The 8,053-nt window shown below is 41.8% G+C and overlaps 1 pseudogene across 1 annotated transcript; it reads right to left on the bottom strand.

The window, feature by feature from the left end:
• Window positions 1–2,110: 2,110 nt before the first annotated feature.
• LOC120018668 lies at window positions 2,111–8,016 on the bottom strand (annotated as a pseudogene). The gene is made up of 7 exons (XR_005472240.1): window positions 7,999–8,016; window positions 7,707–7,768; window positions 5,264–5,301; window positions 3,983–4,018; window positions 3,200–3,274; window positions 2,867–2,898; window positions 2,111–2,219 (listed from the first exon to the last, which is right to left on the bottom strand). The product of XR_005472240.1 is annotated as a sodium/potassium-transporting ATPase subunit gamma-like (transcript).
• Window positions 8,017–8,053: the final 37 nt, after the last annotated feature.

Genomic DNA, 8,053 nt, shown 5'->3' with positions numbered 1-8,053 from the left:
GCCAAATCCACTATTTTGAAGAGGTTTCCACATACTTTTGTATATATAGTGTATTTTGAAAAGAATTAGCAAGAATTGACAACGCCAACAAATGGAAATGTGCTCCGAATAAATTAATATGTAAAATACAGCTCCTCCCAATCATTTCGAAAACTAAAGCAGAGACGGTGCTTTCGACTCACTGCCTCTTCCTCTTTGTTGTTCTAGAAGTCTGAAACAACGATTGAGATGGGGGAATATATTATGCAGTTGTCTAGGCTAAATAACCTTGTTTCAGGAAGGAAGATGTCCGTCGTCGTGGTGTTGTGGACTTTCCACTGACAGCTACCGTCCCTGGCTGTAACAACTTATTTATTCTGGGATAATTAGTCAAGCGCGGCCCTGGCGCCATGATTAATGCACTTTGTCATCGTCAGCACGATATAATCATCCAACACTGCCTGTAGTCTATAGCGAGATGATGCACTTCAAAACGAGTTCAATATCTCAGTAAAAACAACAGCGTGTGGCGCATACAGTCATATACTGTATACAGTCATTGGGTGCAACACGTTTCACGTCGCCTAGGCCTCGTCTACAGCCTAGGCATGGCCTACGGTCAGTTACATTGAAAACTGTACAATAACATCCATTCTTTTAGCTTAGGCTGATAATTATGTGACTATAAAATAGGTCAAATTAAATATCGGTAGAGGTAGTCCCTATCTAGGCCTTTCCTGGGACAATGTTGTAAGATCATGGGAATTCATGGAAAGGATAACACATTAAAGGTAGGATGATTTTTGATAGTTCAGAGAACTATAAGCCAAAAATCTTGGCTGTTTTGTTAAATGTCCATAGGATATTCACCCATTTAGCCTACAGGTAGGTGTGTGAGTGTGTTTCTGCCTGCGTGCATGCACGTGCGTGTGTGTGAGAGAGAGAGATGGTGATCAAGGAAATGGAAAAGAGTGAGAAAGATGATGATCACAACAGGACGATGATAGGTACATTAGTCTCTGTGTATGTGTGTATGTGTGTGTATTCACACCCTAATACAGTGTAGCTGTTGTGGGGGTGAGGACGGTGTTTACAGAATGACACTGCTGAGCCCTTTGACCTAGAGGAGGTCCTGCAGGAGCTGCACAAAAGGGACAAAGAGAGAGGTGAGTAGACTAAGCCTACTAGTCTATTAAAATGTCGGTGTATTCATTCGTTGGGTTCCCGTTGCAAAACGTTTTGCCTGTTGCAAAACGTTTTACAACAGAAACCGTTTGATCCGAACGCTCTTCAACGTTTCGTAAAAGCTGCCGAGTTCTTAAAAACGAAAGTTGTAGTTCATTTTAAATGTATAGTTTCCAATCATTGCCATTCCAATCTGAATAGTCTGCTAAGTGTTTGGCACAAGCTGCACATGTATAATTTAACAATTCTTCCATGCTCCAAAGTGGAATGATGTCTGCGGGGTTCAATCCAACTTCTTCCACCCGCATATTTTTTTTTAAAGAGGGACTTGACTGAACTACAATTTCCATTGAAGAACCAAACGGAACTCGACAGCTTTTGGATTAAACAGACAAAACATTTTGCAACGGAATCCAACTAATGAATACACCCTTGGATGTTTTTCAGGTTTGCTCATAGCATAAGACAAGTCTATGGTCATGGACAAATAATGTTTTGCTTCCATCTCGTGGCCACATACGGTATTAATTCACTACTGAAATGATTGAGAGCGGACAGCAGGGTTTGAACCATCACATTTACGGTTACTGGGTACTTAACTTCCTGAGCCATTAATATCTAGACCTCTTGGCAGTGGTTCATTGTAGGCTTCTGCTAACATAGAGGCTACAGCACTACTTGGCCAGTAAAGGCCTAATACCACAGAATTACATGATCTCACTGACTAATTTACATTTTTAGCAGATGCTCTTATCCAGAGCGACATACCGAAGCCATTAGGGTTAAGTGCCTTGCTCAAGAGCACATGGACAGATTTGTCACGTCTGGGATTCAAACGAGTGACCTTTTGGTAACTAATAGGCTATCTGCAACCCAGTATAACATTTTGTCAAATTTACACAGGTTAATTTTCAACTTACTTTGTAATCAACACAGGACAGCTACAGTGGGTCTACAGTTTATCAATACAAAAGGAACGCAGTCTCACACTACAGTCAACAACATACAAGTGCCCAGCCGTCCTACGGTAGGTGAACCTCTTCAATCTTTCTTTGCTGGAACACACATAGCAGAAGGGCAGGACATTAACAATAGAATTCACAGAATGTTCTCTTGTAAAAATAGTGACTTGTAAGATAGTGAACGTTACAATGCCATTTATATTCCTCCCTTCAGGTGTAGTAGATAGATGTAACATAGTCAAGAATTTAACCAATGGATTTTGGTGTGAATGAAAGCCTAAATGACTCATACTATTACGTATAGTAATATATACATCATGTACATTCCTCATTCATGAATAATCTCACATTCTTCCAGGACCCAAGAAACACTTGGAAGATAGACGTTCAGGCAGAAATGATTGAGAGCTGCCACAACTGGTGTGACCTGGAAAAACTTGGCCCAAACCGAGTGAGATGGATGGCATTCATCAACGGCCTATGCTCCTTATAGGAGTGCTTCAGTCAAGTAAGTCTTCCAGACCCATTACTCTATGTCTCGAAACGACCAGCAGATGTCACTTAAATACTGCTTCACAACTGCTTTCCCTGAGAGCAACTTGCTCAATGGGTCACTGTGGTATCAACAACACTACATTTTACTTTCTTGACCAATGACGGAGGGATGTGGACTGCCTCTCATTCAAGATGTAGCCTGTATCTCATCTTTGTATTCCATTGTCTGATATCAGGACACTCACCCTGGGCTTTCCACATTGGCGGATTTTGTTGCCTAGGGGATGAGAGAGAAAGACAATCAGTGAGTACTGATGATACAGTCTATTACAGCACTCCCCATGTCCCTAACAGACAGCAAGGCAATAGAGAACACTATCATTAAATTGGTTTAAAATGGGGTTGTTAGATGTCAGTCAGGTTGGAGAGAGTGCACACGCACGCACGCACGCACGCACGCACGCACGCACGCACGCACGCACGCACACACACACACACACACACACACACACACACACACACACACACACACACACACACACACACACATGCACACACAGTCTGGTCTGGGGACTCACTGGCCAGCAGGAGAACAGACAGGATCATGATGACTGCAACGAAGGTCAGACCTCCAATACGAAGAGTCTGGTAGTCTACAACACAGAGGACACACTCATCATAAGCTCACTCATGGCAACATCTCTATCCATCTGTATGTCTGTGTGTGTCTCTCTCTCTATCTCTCTCTATCTCTCTCTCTCTCTCTCTGTCTGTTATTGTCACTGTCTCTGTCTCTGTCTCTCTCTCTCTCTCTCTCTCTCTCTCTCTCTCTCTCTCTCTCTCTCTCTCTCTGTTCTTGTCACTGTCTCTGTCTCTCTCTCTCTCAATTTCATTTAAATTCAATTTAAGAGCTTTATTGGCATGGGAAACATGTGTTTACATTGCCAAAGCAAGTGAAATAGATAAGAAACAAACGTTTTTTTACAATAAACATTACACTCACAAAAAGTTCCAAACAAAGGTGATATTATGTGCAGATAGTTAAAGTACAAAAGGGAAAAGAAATCAAAATAAATATGGGTTGTATTTACAATGGTGTTTGTTCTTCACTGGTTGCCCTTTTCTTGTGGCAACAGCTCTCTCTTTCCCTCTCTCTCTCTCTCTCTCTCTCTCTCTGTCTCTCTGTCTCTCTGTGTCTCTCTGTCTGTCTGTCTCTCTCTCTCTCTCTCTCTCTCTCTCTCTCTCTCTCTCTCTCGCTCTCTAGCTCACTCATTCTCTCCTTGCCATTAGGCGTTATCAAATTACCAAATTACTGTCTATCTGATAATCCTTTCCTGCAATACCATTTTGTTGTCTCTTACCGTACACAAATTCTGCATCAGGGTCGTACTCAGGAGCTGAGGAGAGAGCAGAGAACAAATGAGGTATGTTCCAAGAGGATATACACACTCTACAGGCCGGTGCACTCAGAGGAGTGACAGAAATAGAGTAGACAAAGAAACATACTGTTGTCCCATGAGAGGGGTAGACTCATAAAGAAGTAAAATGGTCCCCTCTGATCCTCTACCTACATGGATCTGGGTAAGCGTCAATGGCTGCCTACGCAGGAGGCTCCTGTCTATGTTTACGGTTGTGGATTTTCTGTGGCCCAATTTCAAATGCCATGCAGTTTGATGATCCCCATGCAATGTACATAAACAAACATACACCATATTATCTAATATACAGTAGCATGGTTTTCAGCCAATCAGCATCCAGGGTTCGAATGTCCCGGTTTCTAATAATACATGACTGACTCAAAAGTCAACCTGACCCACAGAAAGTCAATGTAAATCTCCCAGAGCAGGTCATGCCAATTTGTTTTGACGATCCATGGTACCTGCTTTGTTTGACCGCTCCATATGTAACGGATGTGAAATGGCTAGCTAGTTAGCGGTGATGCGCGCTAATAGCCTTTCAATCAGTGACGTCACTTGCTCTGAGACCTTGAAGTAGTGGTTCCCCTTGCTCTGCAAGAGCCGCGGCCTTTGTGGAGCGATGGGTAACGATGCTTCGTGAGTGACTGTTGTTGATGTGTGCAGAGGGTCCCCGGGTCGGGGCTAGGGGATGGACTAAAGTTATACTGTTACACATAGATAAGGAGCAGGCTAATATGTTGTGTCTCACTCAGTCAACGGGAAGTAGTGGTGACTGAGTGGTTTGTTTGACTACGTGAAGGTGCTTTGGGATTTGTACTGTATGTCTCACAGTGCACTGCGAAGCTAGCTAGCTTGTGTCGGTCTCGATAGCTATAGCATAGCAAATCAACGTTTACTATGTAGCTAGAACAACGAGCTAGCACATGATTCCCTGAGGCTTTCTGCCCGTTACCTGACTGGCTAATGATGTACATGAAACATGATCAGGCCACAGGTTGTGGCTCTTGCCTGATAAAACCATGGTATCAGAGAAAACTGGGACTAGAGGGGACACCTATGGGCATGATCTCCATTTTTTAAATAAATATATATATATATATAGGACAAATTAAATGTATTATGGTCAATCACCATGAACTATAATATAACATAGTGAGTCAAAACTTTAGACCTAGCTATTTGTGTCGATGACCGATAATTGAAATTCAGCAGTGTAAAACGTACCTCCAGCGGCGGACATGGTGGCTGGTCTGTGTGAGTGTCTGTTAGGATGAAGGAAATGAGTAAGAGATATACAAAAGCTGTATCCGTGTCTACAATAACATTTGTTGGATCCCTAGTCATTCACTGTAGTAAGGTATGCTTAGAAAATCTGTTTTTGGTTTGACACCGGCGTTGCTGACAGGGCAAAAGTGGTTAAAATGTAACATATTTTAGTTTGTCTAGTTAGCAAATCATTTATCTCAGTAGCACTACTAACAGGCATTCTGTTAGTTCTGAAACCCATTGTCTCATGTGGTTATGGATTCAGACAGATTACATTTCAATAATCTGTTTTTAATAAATCTGGGGAATGGTTTTTAATGGTTTTATCCAGTTTTTATGAAAGTCCGTTGACAGGAAAAGGAACACAAGATGTCCAAACAAATTGCTTTAGCGGGTTCTTAATCTTCATATATCTGACTAATTCCTAGAGACGGTAGTAGAGATATTGATTTATGCATGCACACGCACACACGCACACGCACACACACACACACACACACACACACACACACACACACACACACACACACACACACACACACACACACACACACACACACACACACACACACACATAATCAGTACTCTGTTCTTTTGATCTAAATCTCTATGCCTTTAATCATTAATTGCATGGATTGTGAGATTAAAACGTCCCTGAGTCAATTTTGTTCGGCTAGTCTCACGTGTGTGTAAGTACGAGCTGTGAAAGATGTGAGAGTGTATTTGCGTGTGTGTAGACATACAGTACCAGTCAAAAGGTTTAGACACACCTACTCCTCCTTCTCCATGCTTCACGGTGGGAACCACACATGCGGAGATCATCCGTTCACCTACTCTGCATCCAAAAATCTCAAATTTGGACTTATCAAACCAAAGGACAGATTTCCACCGGTCTAATGTCCATTGCTCATGTTTCTTGGCTCAAGCAAGTCTCTTCTAATTGGTGTCCTTTAGTAGTGGTTTCTTTCCAGCAATTCGACCATGAAGGCCTGATTCACACAGTCTCCTCTGAACAGTTAATGTTGAGATGTGTCTGTTACTTGAACTCTGTGAAGCATTTATTTGGGCTGCAGTAAACTCTAATGAACTTATCCTCTGCAGCAGACGTAACTCTGGGTCTTCCTTTCCTGTCGTGGTCCTCATGGGAGCTAGTTTCATCATAGAGCTTTATGGTTTTTGCGACTGCACTTGAAGAAACTTTCAAAGTTCTTGACATTTTATGGATTGACTGAACTTTGTGTCTTAAAGTAATGATGGACTGTCATTTCTCTTTGCTTATTTGAGCTGTTCTTGCCATAATATGAACTTGGTCTTTTACCAAATAGGGCTATCTTCTGTATACCACCCGTACCTTGTCACAACACAACCGATTGGCTCAAACGCATTAAGAAGGAAAGAAATTCCACAGATGAACTTTTAACAAGGCACACCTGTTAATTGAAATGCATTCCAGGTGACTACCTCATGAAGCTGGTTGAGAGAACGCCAAGAGTGTGCAAAGCTGTCATCAAGGCCAAGGGTGGCTACTTTGAAGAATCTCAAATAGAAAACATATTTTGATTTGTTTAACACTTTTTTTGGTTACTACATGATTCCATGTGTGTTATATCATCGTTTTGATGTCTTCACTATTATTCTACAATGTAGAAAATAGTAAAAATAAAGAAAAACCCTGAAATCAGTTGGTGTATCCAAACTTTTGACTGGTACTGTATGTGTTTCAGTATTCTGTGTGTGATTTTTCAATGCATGGGTGACATACTTTAGCATATAGAAAAGTTATTTATTGCCTAATTGTCCGCTTAATTCATTAACCTTGACGCCCCCTACAATCACCCTCTAAAAGGCTTTCATATTAGACAAGAATGCTTCTGCTTTTACTCAATGTAAAACGTACTCAATATGGTATTGTTATAATTTTTGGGAAGGGCTCGTAAAGCAAGCATTTCACGGTCGAGTTCACACCGTTGTATTCGGCTCACGGGACAAGTCAAATGTCATGTGTGTGTTGTAGAACACTCTGAGAAAGTCAACATCAATAAAGGCTTATTCCTAGTTCGATAATATTATTCAGTGTAATTATAGACCAGTACAGTTTTCCCTTCCACTGATCAATATGTATGTATAGAAGAGTAATACACCATGTTATTGATATTATAAAGATCGGGATCAAAATCTGATGATTTATGAAAAGCTGGCCTTTTTCCCAACCCCTACACAGTATTTCCCAACTACACATGATTGGCTGGCTGTGATTGCTTATGAGTTGCTTGAGTTAAATAAGCAATAATTCAACAAGTAAGTATACATTTATCCAACAAGTGCTCCTATTACGTATTTGAAGTACCAACGGTCTATCAATCTCTAGTCATAGCGTTCGGTTGAACCAGGTTGGACTCACCTGTGGTGCTAGAAGGCTCCTCTGGCTGTGTTAGATCCTCTCAGGTGTGTCTCCTTCTGTCTCTGTAGTCAGCTGCAATCCAGTCACCTCCTGCCCCGTCTACCCCATTCCCTCCCCCATAATTCAGCCGGTCGGCCCTACCCCATCAGCCAGTCGCTTACATGTTTACAGGCCGATAAAGCGTGGCCTTCAGACCAGATAAATAGTGTGAGATGGTAACCTTTGGAATCATTGAGGCACAGTGTTCACTGTGACTTACCTAGGAGGAAATGCACGCCATTTTGTACCTTACCTTTGAAGTAGCACTCATACAACCTTGCGTGACTTTGAGTTCGGAAATTGGCAGG

This window comes from Salvelinus namaycush, chromosome 23 (genome assembly GCF_016432855.1).
Source record: "Salvelinus namaycush isolate Seneca chromosome 23, SaNama_1.0, whole genome shotgun sequence".
NCBI lineage: Eukaryota > Metazoa > Chordata > Actinopteri > Salmoniformes > Salmonidae > Salvelinus > Salvelinus namaycush.
Note: the sequence above shows the minus strand (reverse complement) of the source record. Positions and strands in the feature narration are given on the sequence as shown.